At 38.0% G+C, this 21,007-nt stretch overlaps 1 protein-coding gene across 3 annotated transcripts in view; it reads left to right on the forward strand.

Moving 5' to 3' along the window:
• The window catches only part of BTBD10 (BTB domain containing 10), an 85,966-nt gene continuing 64,959 nt past the window's right edge, over window positions 1-21,007 (forward strand). For 2 of the 3 annotated variants that reach the window (XM_019456388.2, XM_019456389.2), the window contains exon 1: window positions 414-596. The gene's annotated coding sequence lies outside the window, so the exon portion shown is untranslated. Of the gene's footprint in view, window positions 22-413; window positions 597-21,007 lie in introns of those variants that run through there. The other variant, XM_019456390.2, reaches the window with a different exon arrangement.

The raw sequence follows: 21,007 nt of genomic DNA on the forward strand, positions 1-21,007 counted from the left end.
GACCGCCTTTCGTGAACCCAGGTGGGTGAATAGCCGCCAGGTGAGCTCGCTAAGGCCATTTCGGAGTTTGCTCAATTAAGGGAAACGTCTTAGAGCACTCGGGGTCCCAGAGCTATTTCTCTAACTCTGGGCAGGAGACGCTGTCCGTTTTTTTCTAACGGTAACAGGAAGTCGAAGGAAAAACGTGGGATTCAGAGGTTTGGGCCTCTCAGACACGAGGATCGCCGAGGATCCGGGTCTGACGTCTGTGAGGGCCGGTGCCCAGCACTCCGCCACCCCAGCCCCTAGGCAGAACGCCCACCGCAAGCGGCCGCTCCCTCTTTCACCCTCACCCTCGGCGCCCCGCCCACTCCCGGGCGCTGAGCCGCCATCCTCGCGAGAACACCGCTAGCCTCGCCTCTTCGGACTCCAGGCTCTCGCGAGAAGAGGCTTAGGAGCCGGCCTGTAACCTGCCCCGGCGGCTCTGCTGGCCGCAGCCGCCTGAGTGGCCGCTGCCACAGACACCTCCAGAGGGACCCAGTTGAGGAGGAAGCGGAGGTGTCGCTGGCCCCCCGCCTTCGCCTAGGTCCTCCCTGGACACTCAAGAGGGACTGCAGGTTCGAGGGTGACTGGACTCACCTGGGGAACTCGGTGGGGGCGGCGCCGGAGGCTGGGCTGGGCTGGGCGAAAGAGGAAGGGGGCGGAGGGCGAATCTGGGCTTGAGCGCCGGGCTGCCGTGGCGGTGGTCTGGGTGTCTCAGACCCTGCTGGGAGACCGTGGGTGGGGTTCTGGGCTCCGGCAGCTGGCCCCTGATTCGGAGAGGCAAGGAAGGGATTTGGATTTTCGGCGGTGCTGTTTTTGGGTTGGGAGTCCCGAGGCCTTCCCCAAGGGATGAAGGCGATACCCTCATCCCTCCTTCCCTGGGCAGAGTAACCCCGTGCCCCGCCCCTTTTTCTGTCACCACTGGGCTAACGCAGCGACATCCTTAGGAGGGCGCATCACAATAGAGGATAGAGTGGCAAGGCAGTCTCCCTTTGGGTGAAGAGGAGTGAGACTCCAAAAATGTGCTGCGTGGTTTTCTGCTGTAACAGTATCACGTATGGTGAAGCTTTGTTTTCCCAAAACCTAAAGAAAAAGCTGCCTATTTTTTCCTTCTTCAGATGCAAGTCCCGTAACACCCTTTCTCCTCCTTAATGGGGTGCTGGGGCACGAGACATAATTTGGTAATTTGTTAGTGTGGGGGTAGTGTGACCATCCCTAGAGCCCGTGGATTTGGTACAGTAGTTGTCAGTACTTAGAGTCCATGTTAAAAAGTCGCTAGTCCACACTTGCTAAAGATAGAGCGTCACTTGCTTGGCTCTTTGTGCACTTAGCATATAAAGATTATTTAACTTTTTTTGGTCTTTTAGAGTCGTCATGCTTTTAATTTAAATGAATCTCAATGAAACAGCGCAGTATATTGGTTTTATTTGGTTAGACACCCCCACCCCCACTCCCCCCGCACACAAGGCTTTGATCAAGGCCTTTTAGAGAGGGAATTAGGGATAAATTTTGAATGAAATAGACCATAGAGATTGGAATAAGAAGTCTAATGAGGAATGCAACCATAAGGGCCAAAAAAAGTTTCTGTGCTAGAGAGCCCATCCAGGACTGAAGTCCAAGCCTTGAAAATGAGGACTGCAGTTGTCATTTGAATGTAAATTGAAAAGCGGTAGAAAATACTTGGGAAAGGACTTGATGGTTGTTAAGACTGTTTAAAAGAGTGTGAGAATTACTTTTGAAGGTGTAAAGTGTTTTATAAATTTCCCTAACATTTCTCAGAGTTTATGATCTATTTGCTATTGTTATACATAAAGAGGAAGTAAGGGGGATTCTGAAGCATGGAGTGTGGTAATAAACCATGGAATTAACACAGTGTTCAATCAGGAAAGCTTTCAGTAACTCAACAATGTTTTTGAGCTCTTTCACCTTTTTTCTCCCAAAAAAGCTTTCAGATGGGCTTTTTACTTCTATGTCACCCTTCCACCAGTCAGAATATTTTCTTTCTTACACTTTTTTTAAAGCCTAATGAAAAAATATTTTAAAATATTTTTTTAAATGTTTATTTTTGAGAGGAGAGAGAGAGAGCTCGAGTGAGAGCAGGGGAGGGGCAGAGGGAGAGGGAGACACAGAATCTGAAGCAGTCTCCAGGCTCTGAGCTGTCAGCACAGAGCCCGACGCGGGGCTCGAACTCACAAACTGTGCGATCGTGACCTGAGCCAAAATTTTTTTTGTTATTAACTATTAAATTGCAAGCCAGCAAGATCTGCTTTGTGTTTTTTTTTTACATTTAGGTGACTTGGTAAAGTGTGAGAGTGATCTGGAAAATATGCACCTTTCATAGGAGTACATTATGAATAGCAAACTCCTACGCCTTCAGGTACCAGGCAGATGAAAGTAACTGCACTAGAGGGTTTATGCTTCATCTTAGAGGGAATCTAGTTCTCAGGTCCACTTGTTTGGTGCCATACATGAATATGGGCCCAGTTTTCAGCCTTCTTAATAGAACACAGTATCTTTTGATTTTTGCTTGAACCCAAACCTGTCAGTAGTTGTAGCCTGCTTTCCAGTTTGGGACCTCTGTTATAGGTCAGAATGAGTAAATTTTACAACTGAAAAATAAAAAAGATTTAAAGCAAGTATCCCAATTAGTTTGGAATTTCAGACCTACGAAGATTTGGGGAAAATGTCAGGTCTAATTGAAAACAGGTAAGTTTAATAGCCAAACTTAATAACTTTTAAGTACAGTAGGGCAAATGGAACTGGTACTTATTAACATTTTAACTATGGAAACAACTGAAGAAGAAACTTCTCAGTATTTATGGTTTAATGACTCAGGGTTCTTTTTTCTTTTTAAATATAATTTATTGTCCAGTTAGCTCACATACAGTGTATACAGTGTGCTGTTGGCTTGGGGAGTAGATTCCCGTGATTCATCGCTTACATACAACACCCTGTGCTCGTCCCAACAAGTGCCTTCCTCAATGCCCATCACCCATTTTCCCCCCTCCCCCCCATCAACCCTCCGTTTTTTCTCTGTATTTAAAACTCTCTTAGGCTTTGCCTCCCTTTCTATTTGAAACTATTTTTTTCACCTTCTCTTCCCCCATGGTCTTCTGTTAAGTTTCCCCAATTCTACATATGAGTGAAAACATACGATATCTGTCTTCTCTGACTGACTTATTTCACTTAGCATTAATACCCTCCAGTTCCATCCACGTTGTTGCAAATGGCAAGATTTCATTCTTTCTCATTGCCAGCTAGTATTCCATTGTATATATAAACCACATCTTCTTTATTCATCAGTTGATGGACATTTGGGCTCTTTCCGTAATTCAGCTGTTGTCAGCACTACTATAAACATTGGAGTACATGTGCCCATGTGAATCAGCACTCCTGTATCCTTTGGATAAATTCCTAGTAGTGCTACTTCTGGGTCGTAGGGGAATTCTATCTTTAATTTTTTGAGGAACCTCCACACTTTTTCAGAGCAGCTGCACCAGTTTGCATTCCCACCAGTAGTGCAAGAGGGTTCCCGTTTCTCTGCATCCTCGCCAACATCTGTAGTTTCCTGAATTGTTATTTAACCACTCTGGCCGGCGTGAGGTGGTATCTCAGTGTGGTTTTGATATGTATGTCCCTGATGATGAGTGATGGTGAGCATCTTTTCCTGTTTCTGTTAGCCATCTGGATGTCTTCTTTGGAAAAATGTCTATTCATGTTTTCTGCCCATTTCTATACTGGATTGTTTTTCAGGTGTTGACTTTGTTAAGTTTTTTATACTTTGGATACTAACCCTTTATTTGATATGTCATTGGCAAATATCTTCTCCCATTCTGTCAGTTGCCTTTTAGTTTTGTTGATTGTTTCCTTTGCTCTGCAGAAGTTTTTTATCTTGGCGAGGTCCCAATAGTTCATTTTTGCTTTTATTTCCCTTGCCTTCAGAGATGTGTCGAGTAAAAAGTTGCTGTGGTTAAGGTCAAAGAGGTTGTTGCCTGTTTTCTCCTCTAGGGTTTTGATGGTTTCTTGTCTCACATTTAGGTCTTTCATCCATTTTGAGTTTATTTTTGTATATGGTGTAAGAGAGTGGTCCAGTTTCATTCTTCTGTATGAGAGAGACTGTCTTTTTTCCATTTGGATATTTTTTCCTTCTTTGTCAGAGATTAGTTGGCCATACATTTGTGGGTCCAGTTCTGGGTTCTGTATTCTATTCATTGTTTTATATGTCTGTTTTTGTGCCAGTACCATAGTGTCTTGATGATTACAGCTTGGTAGTACAGGCTAAAGTCTGGGATGGTGATGCCTCCTGCTTTGGTTTTCTTTTTCAACATTACTTTGGCTATTCGGGGTCTTCTGTGGTTCCATACAAATTTTAGGATTGTTTGTTCTAGCTCTGAGAAGAATGCTGGTGCAATTTTGATTGGGATTGCATTGAATGTGTAGATTGCTTTGGGTAGTGTTGACATTTTAACAGTATTTGTTCTTCCAGTCCATGAGCATGGAATGTTTTTCCTTTTCTTTGTGTCTTTCATAAGTTTTCTATAGTTTTCATAAGTGTCTTTCATAAGTTTTCTATAGTTTTCAGCATACAGATCTTTTTACATCTTTGATTAGGTTTATTCCTAGGTATTTTATGGTTCTTGGTGCAATTGTAAATGGGGCCGATTTCTTGATTTCTCTTTTTGTCGCTTCATTATTGGTGTATAGAAATGCAACCAATTTTATACATTGATATAATCCTGTACGTTGATTTCATATCCTGTGACTTTGCTGAATTCATGTATCAGTTCTAGCTGCTTTTTGGTGGAGTCTTTCGGGTTTTCCATGTAAAGTATCATGTAATGACTCACACTCTGAGCAAAGCTGATTTATAGGTATCTTGTAAGGAAATTGGTTTATTGAGAGGCCCTTTATTGTACTTGTAATTAATATGTGAAGTTAAATTCAGAGGACCCTCTGTAACTCATCTATGGTTTTGAATGTTTATTGGTTGCTCTGCCATCTCACATTGTCTTCTCAGTCATTGACTTTTACTGGAAGCAGTATTGGTTCCTTGGATTCTGTTCCTGGCAGATGGGGTGAGGAGAAGGTGCATAGTGATAGAAATGGGATGGGGAGAGTGTGATGTGAAGCAGGCATTCATGTTCCTCTTCTTTACGTTGTACATTAAAAAACTGATTTAACTAGTTTTTCTTGTAAGAATAGGTACTTTGACAAAACACAGTGCATTATACATTGTAGAGCTTGGTGATATTTGTAGGATTGAACCCCGTGGATTAAAGCACATTTACCCATTAGTATGAAATACTTTAATCACATAATCTGATTCATATTTAGTTGGGCTGAAGGGAATGGAAGTTTAGAGGTCAGACCAAGAAGAAAAGTGGACCTTAGGCACATTGAAGGCAAGGTGGAGGGTCTTTGATGGCTGTAAGGGTGAGAGAGGAGGCTAGGTAAGGGAGAGAATTTTGAAAAGGAAGATAAAATGGTGAAGTACCCTTTTGTCTACTGTGTAGTTTTACAAAGTTTTACTAAATTTACCATAACGCCTACAAAGACTACAGAGAATATTGTTTTTTTTATGAGAACTACTTTGGTAGTTTGAAGACTTGATTTTCTACCTTTTAGCTCAGTCTTCTCAAATCAGACTAGTCTACTATCTCTTCATCAGTCCCTCCTCCTCTCTCTAGTATAGGAAGTGAAACAGGCACTGTGTAATTATGTTTGTTTGTGAGGTGTTGCTGTTTGAGAGTTTTAAAAACATTCTGAAGTGGGGCGCCTGGGTGGCGCAGTCGGTTAAGCGTCCGACTTCAGCCAGGTCACGATCTCACGGTCCGAGTTCGAGCCCCGCGTCAGGCTCTGGGCTGATGGCTCGGAGCCTGGAGCCTGTTTCCGATTCTGTGTCTCCCTCTCTCTCTGCCCCTCCCCCATTCATGCTCCGTCTCTCTCTGTCCCAAAAATAAATAAAAAAATAAAAAAAAAACGTTGAAAAAAAATAAAAACATTCTGAAGAATCTGTTGTGTATTTGTGGAGATTATGTTTGAAGGGGGAAACATTTTCTGCTTCCTGTGTTTCTGCCATGACTTGTAAAGTAGGAAGTTCTCTTTTGGAAGTAGCTTTCCTCCTTTTTTCTATCTCCTGAGCTGTCTTCCCAAGAAAGCATTAGGTGAAGCTAGAAGGGATTGAGTATGTTTTTGCTCAGTGCCTTTTGGTTCTGTTTTTGGAGCTCCCAATTCTTAGGATGTACATTTTCTGCTTGTGTGTATGGTAGATTTATCTGAGCAGGCTGGGGCCTGAGGAGGGAAAAAGAACTGGAAAGCTACAGATCTAAGTAAGTTTAATTTATGTTTGAAGTAATAGGAAGCTTTTTTGGCAACTGGTTTTAGCTGTATTTTTATCTTTGACTCCTGTATTTTGTTTCTTTGTTGGTTATGAACCCACAGTAAGGGGGGAAGAGGTAGTTATTGGTGTTCATTAAGGGAGGAAGAACTGTTTAATAATTTTTTATCCTTTTGGATAGAGTGTTTATTAGGGTTCAAGTTAACATTGCATTTCTTCTACTATGGCTTGCTCTGGTTTACTTTGGCATCCTTGAAACACACTTCCTTGCTAAGCAGGTAGCAATCTAAAGCACAGAGATGGAAGACAAGCAATCAGAATTCAGAGATCCTCCCTGAGAGAGGATCAAGAGGTTAGTAAATGTTAGTGGTAGATGATGGGAATACAGTGAACTCTGAGTACTTGAAACAGCCCAAACTTGAACATAAACGAATAAAGATTTTATGTAGAATATGTGATCTTATGTCACAGTAGATTGCTGAAGATCAGTAAGATGTTAAGAGATATCTTTGCCATTCAAAGCATCTTTCATTGCCCTTAATTAATAGTTTATATTTTTCTGATTGAAAATGTAAAATATCTGGGACTTGGTGCTTACTTTTATCTTTAATTAGTTGAAATGAGTTATCTATTAATATTTTTGGTCACAAATTGAAATTAACATTTAGTATTTGGCTGAGGATGACAGTCTCATAGTGAATCACTGATTGAAGTACTTTATTAGAAACTATGCATAGGGGCGCCTGGGTGGCTTGGTCGGTTAAGCGTCCGACTTCAGCTCAGGTCATGATCTCACGGTCCGTGAGTTCAAGCCCCGCGTCGGGCTCTGTGCTGACAGCTCAGAGCCTGGAGCCTGTTTCAGATTCTGTGTCTCCCTCTCTCTCTGCCCCTCCCCTGTTCATGCTCTCTTTCTCTGTCTCAAAAATAAATAAACGTTAAAATTTAAAAAAAAAAAAAAAAAAAAGAAACTATGCATAACACTTTTCTGAGGCCATTTTAATTATAATCCTACTTTTCTGCTTGTACTACCCTACTTGGGATCATTTAGATCTGAGTTTAAACAGAGATGTTAGCTCTGTGAGGTTACTTAACCTCTATGAGCCTTTGTTTCCTCACATGAAAAGTGGAACTAGAACACAATTGTCATGAGTTTAAGAATGAAATAAAAAAAACTTATGTAAAAGTGCCACGTAAATAGTAAAGTGACTATCACTTGTTAGTACGTTTTTCTGTGCTTATGCTTCAAAAATAGCACACATCCATCAGGGTAAATTTACATCTAGCTATCTCTCTTGGATAGAAACAAGTTCAAATGGCTGTTTACAGCTTCGCTATATGGCTCTTCCACTAGAAATTATAAAGGTGTTTTTTTTGTTGTTTTTTATTCTAGTCAGCACTGAACAATAGGAAGTTCTTTTTCTTGCTTTTCATGTAGGCATCCATTGACTGATGTCTGGAATTCTATGTAATTTGAATGCCAGATGGAATAGTAGCATATAGTAGAGTGAGATGGTTTGGCAATTTAAAAATCATTTATTTGGAATGTCTGGGTGGCTTAGTCAGTCAAGCATCTGTCTCTTGATTTCGGCTCAGGTCATGATCTCAGGGTCAAGAGATCTAGCCCCACATCTGGCTCCGTGCTGGGTGTGGAGTCTGCTTAAGTTTCTCTCCCTCTGTCTCTCGGCCCGTGTCCCATTTGTGCTCTTTCACTCTCTCAAAAAAAAAAAAAAAATTAAAAAAATAATCTGTTAGGATACTGTTATCTACTTCTAAAAAAATAAAATCATTTTTACCAATTTGGATTGTTTCCCTTTTGTTTCTTTGATGGTCACTGCTATAGCAGGTAAGTAGAAAATTATTCTACATTTTCTATTTGTAGACTACATTAAGTTTCACCTTAAAAATAAGTTTTAGGGGCGCCTGGGTGGCTCAGTCGGTTAAGCGTCCGACTTCAGCTCGGGTCATGATCTCACGGTCCGTGAGTTCGAGCCCCGCGTTCGGCTCTGGGCTGATGGCTCAGAGCCTGGAGCCTGCTTCCCATTCTGTGTCTCCCTCTCTCTCTGCCTGTCTCCTGTTCGTGCTCTCTCTCTCTCTCAAAAATAAATAAACATTTAAAAAAATTAAAAAAAATAAGTTTTAAAGCTCAGAAACCTCAGAATCTCAATCTGAGATCTCAGATACAAAATTGTACAAGAAAGTATTTTGATAATTTTCTTATTCTTGAATGATCATACAAATAGTGAATTATTTTAAAGCTAATTATTTCATTCAGGGCAGCGTGCTTTATACAATGCAGGATTGAATTTGATTTTTCTCACATTTGAAGAGCAAACAACACACTCTGCTCAGCCCTTTTGGTTCCTCATTTGTTAATTGAGACTTTTCTTCAAGACGTTCCTGTAAGATGGTAATTGTGGGGCACTGTTGTTTCCTTCTTATTGAGTAGTCCACATTGTCTGAGTTTCTCTTTTAAAAGTTAATGCTGAGTTATTAGTGGTGGAATTATAAAACCATAATGCTGAAAATACTTGAAATCATTAATACTCTGATTTTTGGAAGAATAAATTGAAGTGCAGAATAAATCCTCTTACTTGATTTTGATAAAAGTTATTGGCTGGTAGTGGGAAAGCTGAGACTAGAATACAGATCTGCAAGTCTCCTGTTTCTGAGTGATTTATTTCAGTTATCTCCCTAGTGGGTTGCATGTACTTCTGGAAGTGTATGAAAAACTTGTTTGTTGTGCCATTTGAAAGAAAAAATAGAACTTCCATTTATATATACTTTACTCAGTCCCTTTTTTTTATTTCCATTTTGTGTTTATGTAGTGTATTTATAATACTAGAAAGCAGTATATATGCATTATTTATATACATGTATGCATATGTTGTTGTTAAATTAGTTGAACTCAACATTAAGAAAGGGGTAAAAGTGTCATTTTAGAAGAAAAGTGGTGTGACATCTTTCATTGCTTTCATTTGTCATTCATTAGTGACTGATAAATTTAACAGTAGTCTTGAACACTTGTTGGTTTTGAAATTGTTTTACAATGAGCACTTTGAAAAATTACTTATAAAAGTATATTTTTGGAAGTAATTTCTTTTCGACCAAAAAAGTATAATGCAGTGCATGCAATTTGGGACATTTAGCAAAGAGCAAGGAAGAAAATAGCACTGAAATCCCATGACCCAAAGATTATGGCTTCCAGAATCTGTCGGTCAGTCTGTCTGCCTCTGTCTTTTTACACACACACACACACACACACACATTTATTCTCTATGTAACGACTTAAAAATTTTAAGAAATTAAAAGAAAATTTGAATAATATAACAGATATGTAATTAGATTTAAAAATTAACATTTCTTCCCTCCTCTTTCCTTTCCCCTTCCTCTTATCATAAATGCTTTGATAAACAATATTTGTAGGATAAAATTTTAAAAGGGTTCTTGTGTCAAAGTGTATGATATCCTACAAGTTTTACAATTTATATTCCCACAAGCTTGAGTAGCCATCTTCTCTCTACTTAAGCCATCACTGTTTGTCATTAAACCAACCAGCAAACCTTTGGCGATTTGATGGGTTAAACATCTCAGATTTAACTTGGGTTTCTTATATTACTAGTGAGGTCGAATAGTTCTTCTTTTCCCCTTTTTGGCCACTCATATTCTTTTTGTAAATTGCTAGTTCGTGAACTTTGCCCATTTTTCCATCATAGTATTCAGGTACTTTAATATGGATATATAAATATTCTCTATATATTTAAGATTTTAATTTTTTATTTTGTATGTAAAATCTTTTATAGTTTTCTTTGAGTTTTATGTAGTCTAACCAATCCTTCTTGAAGCCTGTGTGCCATCCTAAATCTGATCCCTGATGAAGTTTTTACTAGTTTTTGTTGAGAATATTAGCTTAAATTGGCTGGCAGCACATTCCTGTTTCTCATACTAGCAGTCTTTGGCTTGATGGTTTTGTTTTGTTTTTTTTCTGAGACTTGGAAAGGCTTAGATACCCCTTCTTTATTCTGAGTCAGATAATTATTCACTTATATTTTCTCCTTGATTTTGTTGTGATTTTATGTTGTACTTTGAAATTTTTAATGTGAAATTTGGAAAGGATCTTCTGCTCAAATAGGTAAGCAGTTAATTTTTTTTAGAACCTGTATCTAACCTTGAATCTGTCTGTAATCCAGCTATCTAACTCTTACTGATTTGAAATGCTACCACTAGCACTTTTTATTTTCTGGGAATAGCATTTTAATTGGTTGTGTATTAAGTTTGAGAGACAGTGTATATATATAGTATGTTGGAAAAAACACTGAATTTGACTATAGCGGTATGTATCTGTGTCCTAGCTTATTTATTAGCTATATGACATTAGGCAAATAACATAATCCCTTTAAGCCTAAGCCAGTTTCTCAATTTTTTAGAAAGGCATCAGTAGAAGACCTCTCTTGTGTCTTATAGGATTGATATGTGGATTAGCATAGATAATATATGTGAAAATCCAACCTGTTATCCAAGGTTTCCTGAATTAGATGCATCTAGCCCCTGTACCTCCGTCCTACTTGAAAAATCTCAGTAAATATTTTGCTGTAGTTCACTTAATGCTGAAACATATTTAACCTACCACTAGTCTGGTAAACTTCCCAAATGAGGATAGCTTCACCTTTTTCTTCAAGAACCCATTTTGATAATGTCTTGGTCATTGCTTACTATTCTAGATGGAGGTATTTAATAGGACTGGAATGCATTTGAGTGACATGGCAGTCCTTTTCATTGCTACTAAATCTGCACTTACATTTATAATGTGCATCTACTGTTTATTTAAACAAAACCAAAGAAACTGAGTGTTGCAGTTTAGAACATGCTAATAGTAGGCCTTTTATTTACTTAGAGTATATAAATTAACACAGTGTTCAAATATCAAAACTATATTAAAAGAATACTCAAAAACCTTCCTTACATCTGTATTGCTTTCACCCCATTTCCATCTGTCCCTGTAGGTAACCATTTCTATTAGTGTCTTGTTTATCTTTCTAGAGTTCTTTTTGCAAAAATAAATAGATGTATATTTGTGTTTATGTATAGATATATGTATATAATTTGTTCAGAAAAAAAAACAAACCGTATCCTACTTGTTCTTCACTTGCCCCCCCCATCTAATAATATATCTTGGATATGATCGATAATTGTACATGGGGATCTCCCTTATTCTTTTTTATAGATGCATAGTAGTTCATTCTGTCGATGTACCAGTTTATTCATTTAGCCTCTTTTGACGCACATTCAGATTGCTTTCAGTTTCGTGCCATTACAAATAATGCCACAGTGAATATATTTTGAATATTTTGTTTAGTATTTGTGGATTTGTATCTTCAGGCTAGATTTTTGCAAGTGGGACTGGTAAACATTTGTATAATTTAGATATTATAAAATTTTTCTCCATGGGGGTTATATTGTTTGTTTTTCATTAGCAGTGTATGAGAATGTAGAGAATATCTGTTTCTCCTCAGTCTTACCAACACAGTTTATGGTCAGAATTGGAGATATTATTTTGCATTTCTCTTATGAGTTAGGTTGAACATACTTTAATAGATTGAAGGCCATTTACCTTTATTTTTCTGATAATTTCCCATGTCTTTTGAACATTCTCTATTTCTTGTGGGGGAGAGCTGTGGGGTTTTTTCTCTTTTTAAAGAGCTTTTTATATAGTGAAAAGTATTTTTTAAGTTTTGTTATTTCTGCTGCTTTTTGTAGTACAATGGTGTTTATTTTTATGTAGACAAATAAGAAAGGCTTTACCTTCTTCCAGATTATAAAGGAAATCACCTATTTTTTTTCTAGTATATGTATGATTTCAGTTTTTATAATAGCTGATCCATTCGGAGTTTATCCTAGTATTTGTGAGGTACGTGTTCAATTTTAAGTTTTCCCAAATGTTATTTATCCATTTGTCCCAATACCACTTATTAGTGTCTGTCTTTTCCTCAAGTGATTTGAGAAACCACTTCTTTATCATATATAAAATTTCATCATGTTTTAGGGATCTATTTCTGGACCTTTTATTCTGTTCTGTTGTTTTGTCTGTCTATTCATATACCAGTGTCACAGACTTTTAGTTTTTGTAATAAGGCTCAATGATCTCTGAATATAAGTAATTTTATTATTTGTTAAATTTTTTTTTAACGTTTATTTTTGAGAGAGGAAGAGAGAGCTCAAGCCAGGGAGGGGCAGGGGGGGCGGGGACTGAGGATCGGAAGCAGTCTCTGCTGTCAGCTCGGAGCCTAACATGGGGCTTGAACTCACAAACAGCAAGATCATAACCCAAAGTCAGATATTTAACCGACTGAGCCACCCAGGCGCCCCGAAAATAATTTTTATTTTATTTATAAGTGGAACATTACCTGTAATATTAAGATACAAAGATATGTATAGTGTGTGTGTGCAAGTAATTTGTCTCAAGGCAAATTTTAGATTCCTTAAAATGAAACATTTAGAGGACAAAACTATTTTGGTGGGGGAGGCTCTGATATTCTGCCTCTAATTGTGCTGGCATATATGATAGTTACTAGCCACATATCGCTTTTTAAATTTAGATTAATTAAAATGGAAAATTAAAAATTTCCTCAGTTGTACATTCTAAGTGCTTAATAGCCACATATGGCTAGTTGCTACTTTTTGTACAGTGTAGACATAAGCCATTTTCATTAAAACACGAAGTTTTGTTGGGTAGCACAACAGTCCAGAACTTGAATATACTTATGGCCTTTTCTGGCCTGTTGAGTTGATGGCAGATAAACAAGCAAAAATCTGAAAGGAATAGAGGGTAGCAGGGATAATGAACAGGGCAAAGTGGAACAGTATAATAAAGGTTATATGAAGGAAATATATAACTTATTTAAAAAGTCTCAGAAGAAAAAAAATATTTTTTAAAGGGTCATGGAGGAAAAAAGAAAACAATTAAGAGTCTTTGTTTAAAGGGTGCTTGTTCTTAGGAGTTGAATGTAATCTCCTTTGATTTAGGCACTTCATCAGCTTATTGGAGATTTGCCTATATTAAATTTTATGTCAAGGTGATTTGTTCAATTAAGATGTTTCCAGTTTTGAATGCAATACTATTTGGTCATACAAGAAAAGAAAAAATAGGGACATATGAACAGAAAACAAAACTTAAAATTTTTTTAGAATATTAAAAAAATCATAGGTCTTTTGTGAGTTTTAAGAATTTAGCACTATAAACAGCATCTAGTTCTTTACAAATGCTATCCATGTAATGCAGGTACTTAGAAAATGCTTAAGATGTGGAAAGATTTTCAAACATTCATTGATCTGTTTAAGATGGGATAAAACAAACATTTCTTGAAGTGTTAGTGCCTTGACTAAGAAGTCAGCAAAATTTGAATAGAAATTCTATGGGGCGCCTGGGTGGCTCAGTTGGTTGAGCGTCCGGCTTCGGCTCGGGTTTTTTGGTTTTTTGGTTTTTCAGGTTTTCGGCTCACAGTTTTTGAGTTCAAGCCCCGCATTGGGCTCTGTGCTGACATCTCAGAGCCTGGAGCCTGTTTCAGATTCTGTCTGTCTGTCTGTCTGTCTGTCTCTCTCTCTCTCTCTCTCTCTGCTCCTCCCCTGCTCACATTCTATCTCTCTCTCTCTCAAAAATAAATATTAAAAAAAAGAAATTCTCCATTTTTAAGAGTCTCTTATGCTTTGATGGGGGGTGGGAGGGAGGGGAGGGTGGGTGATGGGTATTGAGGAGGGCACCTTTTGGGATGAGCACTGGGTGTTGTATGGAAACAAATTTGACAATAAATTTCATATATTGAAAAAAAAATTCTATAGAAGTTGTAAAATCAATTACCTCAAAGATTTTATCTCCAAGTAGCCTCTGGAAGATCAGGGGCTGAATGTGAGTTGGCATTGGAAGTTTTACATTTTGGTGGATTAAATAAGGAGGCCTTTTAAATAGCCAAAGAACTTTACTTTTAATGGAAATTCCATGCAATTTTATTAAATCTGTGACTATCTCTAGCGGTTAGCAAAACATCTGAAGAAATGTTAAGTACCTAATGAATACATTTTGAACGAAAGCATAAATCATTTAAATTTGATATCATGGAACTAGTTACACAAAATTTAGTCAGACATAATCTAGTATAAAAATAACCTGAATAAACTTCTTAACTTTATTCACTTGCCTTACTTTAACTGTATCCAATCAGAGAAGGACAAGCCTTGACAATTGAAAGGGCTTCCTTCTGTGAAATTGACCCACAGCTTTAAGGAATATTTTGGGGAAACTTAAGGGTTATTTGATAATATTATTTAAAATGTTTTCAGGGCTATTTCCTATACTTTCCCTCCTTTAACCCCACTTTCTTAGTGTATATCTCCTGAGAGCAAGTATTGACAATAAAAATTGAATTGTTATAATTTTTGCTCATTTGAGGGTAGGATTCACATGATTGGTGCTCTTTACCATAACTAAAACATGGGTATAATTATATGGTACTATTCTTTTTTAATACAAGCAACTAAGTTTAAGACTGTCCAAAAATCTTCATAATTTATATTTCCCCTTTACTAATAGATTGTGTTAAATGAAATTTCTTTCATCTTAATGTTAAAACATTTTGTAAAAGCTTATATATCAGTTGTACTAAACTGTGGGGACACATTTGAATCATACTTTCTTCTTGTCCTTAAGGATCTTACAGTTTAATATAAGACACGTGGCAGAAACATTCTACCAGTGCATAATGATGGGGCTTAGCACATGCTACCCCAAAATGTGGTACCTTGGCATATCGATTACTTTAAGCTGAGGGAATGTGAGAAATGGCATGTGTAGGATGGACTTTCTGACCTGTCCCTAAAGCAAGTCAAAAAACCCTCATGAGAGGTATCTTCCTTTATCCAGAGGAAAGGATTATTCTCTCTGAAGATGAAGAGATACAGAGAAGAATCTGAGGAACAGGCAGTTTGCTACACTTAGCTCATACTCTGTCCTGTTACATCTTTCCACAACTTTCCACTCTTCATCACATAAGAACTAAATAAGAACCCTCAGATTAATGATTTCTTCAGGTTTTAATTTCTTTATGAACGCTCCAGTGTCATGTAAAATTTATATTAAACAAATCTGTATGCTTTTCTTCTGTTAATCTGTCTTTTGTTACAGGGGTTTCAGTTGAGAACTTCCAAGGGTAGAGGAAAAAGATATTTTCCTCTTCTATAATATGTATTGACATATTGTAGAAGCAGTCAGAAACAAACAAACAAAAACTACACTTAAGCAAGTAAAATTAAACAGGGAAGATAATTTCTGTAACAGAGCCACCTCCAAGTACTTTATTGTAGATAATGCTGTATTATGCAAACAGCATGTGTTATACTCAAATACTATAAGGAATATAGTGAAAAGTCTCATTCCAGCCTTTCGGCAGAGGCAACTTTGTCATAAGTTTTATGTGATATTTATAATGATTTTAAAAACATATGCATGCACGGGTATATATATTTTATTTATTTTTAAAGTAAGCCCTATGCCCAACAAGGGCCTTGAACTCACAACCCGAAGATCAAGAGTCACATGCGCTGCTGACTGAGCCAGCTAGGCACATCGTGTTTGGTTTGCATATGTATTTTTATTTTTAAATTTAATTAAATTTTTTATTTTTTTAAGTTTATTTTTATTTATTTTGAAAGAGAGAGAGCAAGTGGGGGAGGGCAGAGAGAAGGAGAATCCCAAGCCCCATTGTGGGGCTCAAACTCACAAACTGTGAGATCATGACTTGAGCTGAAGTCAAGAGGCAGATGCTTAACCAACTGAGCCACTCAGGTACCCCTGCATATGAATTTTTAAAACATACTGAGGTACATAATGCACATCTGTACCTTGCTTTTTAATGTAGCAATGTATCTTGGAATATTTTCCTTATTAGTATACATATTATCTATCTCATTTTTACTGATTGCATGATATTATGCAGAGTTTTAACCAGTTTGTTTTTGATGAACATTTAGATTGGTTTCAGGTTTTTGCTGTGACAAATGTGTGAAGTCAAGGAGAGAAAATAGATGTATGCTTTTTGTGTGTATGTGTATGTTAGTATAGTGGTATGTATAATTAGAACAAGGGCTGAGCAGAATCTTAAGCTTTTAGTGTAATACATAGATAGAATATATTGGATAATATGGCAGACAGACTCTGAGGTAGTTCTCTGATCCCTGCTTGCTGGTGTTCATGCCCTTTAGTGTGAGCAGAATATGTGATTTCCTTTTAGCCAGAAGAATATGCTAAGGGTAATGAGATGTTCCCTAATTATAAAACTCCATTTTGCCAGCATGTTTGCTATCTCTCCATCATTAGTTTTGAATCCTACTACTATGAGGAAATGAACTGTTACAATCACAGTAAGCTTGGAAGTGGATCCTTCTCTAGTTGAGCCTCCAAATAAGGATCTGGTCATGGTTGACACCTTCATTGTGGCCTTGCAGAGGACCCAGCTAAACTCCGCCAGATTCCTGACCAGCAGAAACTGAGAAAATAATATGTGTGCTGTAAACCATTGGGTGGGTTTATGGTAATTTGTTATGTCGCAGGGGACTTTTATCTCCAAAAGAGAGAATTTTAAAATTTTAAGCTTCTGGGATATAGCAGGAATGCTATGATAAAAATAACTGAAGGAGTTTTTGCTGAGGTTAGAAACGAGGATGGTTGGTTTGTTCTTCCATGCATTAAAATTTATGGGTAAGCTAACAGTGAAATAATTGTTTTCATCTAAGTATTATAGGAATGACATAAGGTTTTGATTTAGATGCTAAAAGTGTTATCAGCAGTTTTGTCTAAAGTGCGTGGTTTTTTGATGACCCTGAAAAGTCTAAGGTATTTTTGATGTTAAGTAGAACAGGGAGGGTCAGTTCCCTGGAGAAATAAAGATAATTGAAAGTGAGTAGAAATCCTATCCCTCCCTAATCATTCATCCCCTGCTCCTGTGTTGTGATTATTTTAGCGTTTTTTTTTGTGTGTTTTTTTTTGAACCGGGACATGGATGATACCCGTTTCATCTTTTTATTCCAACCATCTAGCACATTATAGGTGCTCATTAATTGTTGAGCAACTTCCTAGGAATTCTCATTTTCTGTGATCTCAAAAGGCAACTAGAAAGTCACGAATGAGCTAATGAGATATACAAAATTCGCATTCAGTAGTCTATTAGAGAAAGTCAGCAATGTGCCCAGCACTGTGTTACTATCTAAGGTTTCCTGACTCATATTTTTTTAAAGCTTATCTATTTATTTTGAGAGAGAGAGCAAGCGCATGTGCTTGAGCAGGGGATGGGCAGAGAGGGAGAGAGAATGCCAAGCAGGCTCCTTGCTGTCAGCGCAGAGCCTGACTCAGGGCTCAGACTCATGAACTGTGAGATCATGACCTGAGGCAAAATCAGGAGTCAGAGGCTTAGCTGACTGAGCCACCCAGGTGCTCCCTGACTCATCTATTTTTTATAACAATTTGATTGGAAGTTATAGGTAATAGAGAAAATAATGGTAATGAGAATTATGTTATTTTTTCACATTTAAGGAAATTGAGGACTTGGAGGTTAAGAAGCTTCTACAAAGTCATACGACTAGTTTTTCTGATTCCAAAATCTTTTTGTCTTAGTCACTTAGTATTGTGGCAGAAGTAGAAAGGTTCCCACCAGTTTTCATTATCAAAAGTTATGTGTGTCATTATGGCAGTGAGCAGTGGGAAGATAGCTAGAAGTATCCTTGATGGTAATGGGGACAATATGATTTAGGTTTTTTGATTAAAACTTGATTTAAATATGTCATGCTAATATGTTTGATAATTATAAGTATTAAACATCTCTGCTAATTTTTTCACTTTCTTTTTGAATTTCTTTGTAAATTTACATCCAATAAAATTCTCTTTCTGGTGTACAGGTCTTATGAATTTTGACAAAGGCATACAGTTGCATAACTACCACCACCGCAATCCAGATATAGAATAGTTCCATCACCCCCCCCCCCCCCCCAAAATTAACTTGTGCTGTCCCCGTGTAGTTCCCCAAGCCCTAGGCCCTGGCTGTTCTGTTCTATATCCCTGTCTTCTCAAGAATGTTATAGAAATGGAATCGTCTGGTATGGAACCTTTGAGTCTGGTTTCTTTAGCTTACCATAACACTTTTGAGATTCCATTTTGTTGAGTGTATCAGTAGTAACTCTAATTACTTACATGTTGTATTGTTAGATGCTTTCCCACCTGTGTTTACAGATAACATCCAGTCTTTGTTTCTCTGTAGTCTATGGATTGGGTAATTTCTACTGATCTGTTTTCAAGTTCCCTTATTTTTTTCCTCATCTTGTGTGCTGTTTTGCCCATCTAATGAAATTTTCGTTTTAGTTATTCTTTCTAGCTACAGCTGAAGTTTTCATTTTTTGATAATTTTCATTTATTGAGAATCCCTTTCTGCCATTCATCAAGACCACCTTCTTATTGTAGTTCTTTGAATATATTCCTTTAATTGTTTAAATATGTGGTTTGAAGTCATTCACTAAATCCTATATCTGGGCCTACCTGGAGTCACTTTCTATTGATTGCTGTTTTACTTTCTTATTTCTTTGCATCGCATAATTTTTGGCAGAAACCAGGGTATTGATTATAATGTTCTTATGAGTATTGTTGTTTTGTTCTAGTGGACCATTAAGTTGCCTGGACTCAATCGCAAACATTGTTTCCCAAGCAGTGTATACCATCTGATATCTGTGCTTAGTTCTTACTTCTTCCAGCTACTTGGTTTTTAGTATGGTCTCCTGGGAGTGAGTGGAGGAAAGTGCTCCCGCCACCTGTGTAATTTGGTGATCAGCCAAAAATTTGGGCCTAGATTACATTCACATTTTGGAGCTCACCCTCCCTGTACTTCCTCTACTTTTGGATATTCCCTTTTAATTTCTAGCTTCTCTGGCTCTGGTGGTTTCTGTCCTCTGACACTCTTAAGCCAATAAAGGTTTCAGCTTTCTTCTGCTTGGGCTGTGTATGGTTGGGCCTGCACTCGGTTTAAAAAGCATCAAACTCCTAGATCTTATGCCATGCAGCTTTCAAGGGTAAATTCCTCTGTAGTCTACCACAGAGGGCCTGGAGTCTCTCCTCCATGCATGTGTAATTTAGCCTAGTAGAATTTATGTTTAGATTTTGGGCCATACCTCTGTGTGGTTCTTTCACTTCCACTATGTCTGACTTAAATTTCCAGCTGCACTTCTAGTTCTGAATTGTTTTCTCTACTACTTTGAGCTGTATGGCTGGCTGGTTTCCTTCACCATATTTCTAGGGGATTGGGAAGGGCACTCAGCATAAGAACTTCATCTGAACACAAAATTCTGTTACCTTTCAGAATATGCTCTTCTTTCACTACTTTATGCTTTGGGATATTTGCCAGTGCTTTTAAACAGTAGTTTTAAAAATATTTTATCCAGGTTTACAGGGGGCCTGGGTGGCTCAATTGGTTAGGTGTCTGAATTCGGCTCATGTCACCATCTCACGGTTTGTGGGTTTGAGCCCCACGTCGGGCTCTGTGCTGACAGCTCAGAGCCTGGAGCCTGCTTCGGATTCTGTGTCTCCCTTTCTCTCTGCCCCTTCCCTGCTTGAACTCTCTCTCTCTCTCTCTCTCTCAAAAATAAACATTAAAAAAGTATTTTCTCAAGGCTTAAATCATTGTTATCTGTAGGAGGCTCACATGCTTGCTTAACTTGGCTGCCTGTACAGGTTTCTTTTCACCCCTCTGGTTTACTTTTCTTTTAAAAGTTGCTTCTAGGGGCATCTGGATGGCTCAGTCAGTTAAGTGTTGACTCTTGATCTCAGCTCAGGTCATGATCTCAGGGTTCCTGAGATTGAGCCCCATGTTGGGCTCTGTGCTGACAACGCAGAGCCGGCTTGGGATTCTCTCTCTCCCTCTCTTTGCCCCTCCCCGCCTCTCAAAATAAATAAACTTTTAAAAAGTTGCTCTCACCTTTGTTTTTATTATTTTTTAAGTTTATTTATTTTGAGAAAGAGCAGAAGGGACAGGGAGAGGGAGAGAGAGAATCCCATCAGGCTCCACACTGTCAGTGCTGAGCCCGACAGGGGGCTCAAACTCACAAAATGTGAGACCATGACCTGAGCTGAAATCAAGAGTCTGAGGCTTAACGGACTGAGCCAGCCAGGCAACCCCCTCCTCCCAGCCTGTTCTTTTTCTTTCACAATTATCTGTAGCAGTATTCATTCTCTCCAGCCTTTCCAATTATTGATGTAGTTAAAATATCCTCTGGATACTTGCCTTTCTTTGCAGCCAAAGGCAGTCTTGTCTTGGCTCTTCAGGCTGGTATCACTGTGTGATTTTATTCTTTTCATTGTTTTTCCACTTACTTATCAGGTCTTTCTCTCCAGTAACCACCACACTTGAATTACTTTGTTTGCAAAGTTTGAGAGATAAAAACAATTTCCCGTTAATAGAAAAGTTCTCATATAATGACACTATTCAGAATGAGATCCCAGTAGGATGAACAAAGCCACAAGATGGCTGAAGTTTAAAAAAAGACATCTGCTGGCTGTAGGGAACAAATGTTATGAATTTCTGTATACCTAGCTTAGTATGTTAGAAAGAACATGGGCTTGGGACA

The sequence above is a fragment of the Panthera pardus genome, unplaced genomic scaffold (assembly GCF_024362965.1).
Source record: "Panthera pardus isolate Hobbes unplaced genomic scaffold, ASM2436296v1 HiC_scaffold_12, whole genome shotgun sequence".
Lineage (NCBI taxonomy): Eukaryota > Metazoa > Chordata > Mammalia > Carnivora > Felidae > Panthera > Panthera pardus.